The sequence below is a fragment of the Hydra vulgaris genome, chromosome 08 (assembly GCF_038396675.1).
Source record: "Hydra vulgaris chromosome 08, alternate assembly HydraT2T_AEP".
Taxonomy (NCBI): domain Eukaryota; kingdom Metazoa; phylum Cnidaria; class Hydrozoa; order Anthoathecata; family Hydridae; genus Hydra; species Hydra vulgaris.
The window spans coordinates 40,700,572-40,702,824 of NC_088927.1; positions in this window are offsets into that span (position 1 = coordinate 40,700,572).

Genomic DNA, 2,253 nt, shown 5'->3' on the forward strand with positions numbered 1-2,253 from the left:
AATCCAGCCCGAGTCTTGCGATAAAATGGCAAAAAAGTTTCCAAATCAGCCCTCCCTATTAGTCAAACTTTACATTTAAAGTAAAACTAAAACTTTCAAGCTTGCTTCATGCAATCAACTTTCAAGCTTGCTTCATGCAATCAGAAATAATTTTTTTTTTTCTCAAGTAACTATTTCGAGTAGAAATTGAAGGCTGGTAAACCTTTTTAGTTAATTAATTTTAATTTTATTAAGTTTTAGATGTTAACTTTTTTTTTTGCTTCGGAAAGTTTTCTGGTTTTCTCAAAATTTACATTTGTAAATTCTGTTTTTACACTTTTTTTAAAAAAAGTTTCAATAAGCATAAAAACTATGATTGCTTTTCTGTTAATTTTGTGTGTACTTTTGTCTAACTTTGATCAAACTATATTTGCTCAAATTTGATGAATTTTAAAAAAACTTGCAAAGAAAGCCGGTTGGTATTTCTGATTTTAGCACTGTTCAAACAAATATTTCTTAATTTAAGAATAACAAAGTTAAGTTACGAAACTTGATTTAAAACATCCCAGAAATAATTTTTTGGCAATTAACCCAGAGTTTTCTTTATAAATTATGATTTCAGTGGAATTTTAAGTTCAAGTACTTCCAATAAATCAGTGATTAGTTTAGATTTTATGTTATTTCTTTTTATTTTTATTGAACTTTATTTGTTTGTATTTTTACATCTGTAAAATTTAATTTACTAGTTATTTATAGTATATTTATAATATATATATTTTGATATTTAGATTATCAAAAATAACATTTATTGTTTTTTAGTAAAGTCTAACCTATTTTACAGAATAAAAATAATTATATGAAGAAGGAAAAACTTTCTGTAAATCCTCAAATGCTTTTATCAGTGGATTTGTTGAAAGTTTTATCAATCTTGATTTTGATGCGAAATAGCGCAACATGGAATTGCAAAGTTTTGTTCTGTAAATAACAGTTTTGGTCGTTTTTAAACTATTCTAAGAACAAAAGAAACATTGGTCTCAGCATGGAGCATCCATTATACCATGTTATGATGAAGTTTTCCTCTGATTCCTTAAAAGATAATGCTTTTGATACCGGGAAAGCATTAAATTAACCACTTCGATACTGGCTCTAGTCTGGGTCATGTGCAGTCTTCTACAGCACATGCTTGTTGATATAAAACTTTGAAATGGGAATACATTCTTATAATGTTACTTTAGTTCAATTTAGATATTATAAAATGCCATTATTTATGAAGTACCCGAATCAACTAAAGAAGTATCATGAGAATAAAATAAAAAGAAGATGAGTCAAAAGTTATTGAAATTTTGAAACTCATAAATCTTACGGATCTAATACCAAAAGTTGAATTAGCTGAGAATTACTTCGCAACACAATCTTAGATTCAGTTAAAAAATTGAGAAGTAATGTACAACAAAAAGATATTAACTTAGCCCAGATTTGACTGAAGTTCAGAGACTCCAAGACTTTAACCTCAGAACTGAAAGAAATTCAAAAAAGTAAAACTAATCAAGGAAAATAAACAATCATTCCTCTGGTATGGCATCCATGGCAATAATTCAAATTCAAAAAATAAAATAAAATCAATATATTTTTACATAATTCAACGGCAGATGTGAGTTAATTTAAAAACCTGTCATCGTTATACTTAAATACGATAACAAACTAAATGATTTCAAAGTAGTAATTTAAAAATGAATGTGGTAACTGAAAAATACAAATCGATTGTAATCATTGGCGACTTCAATTGCCTATCAATTAGCTGGTAAAATGGCCGTATTGACTCAATTTCAAATGAGAATGGAATGAAATATAAATTTACAGATATTTTAAATGATAATTTTGTTATCAGCATATCAAGATACTAACTTTCAAGCTGTCAGATGAACAACTTGAGAATGACTTAGATTTTATCTTGACAACTCAGCCAACATGTGTTTGTTAAATAGACTCAAAACTTGTTTTAGGAAACATAAACAGAGGTCATCTCATACCATGTTCCTGTTTCATCTTGTCTGATATAGAAATTCGAAACAACAAAAGCAAGTAAAGATTTATGTTTGCAAAATCTATTTGTGAAATCATATCTAATCTAATTTTAAACGTTGACTGGATATAATGGTTTAGTAATAAAAACGTACAAGAATTGTTTCATGAACTGATTTTTTAGAAAGAGGTGGTGTGTAACCATTTCACTCATTTCAACGAATAAGACATTAAACTCTCTGAGAATTAGGC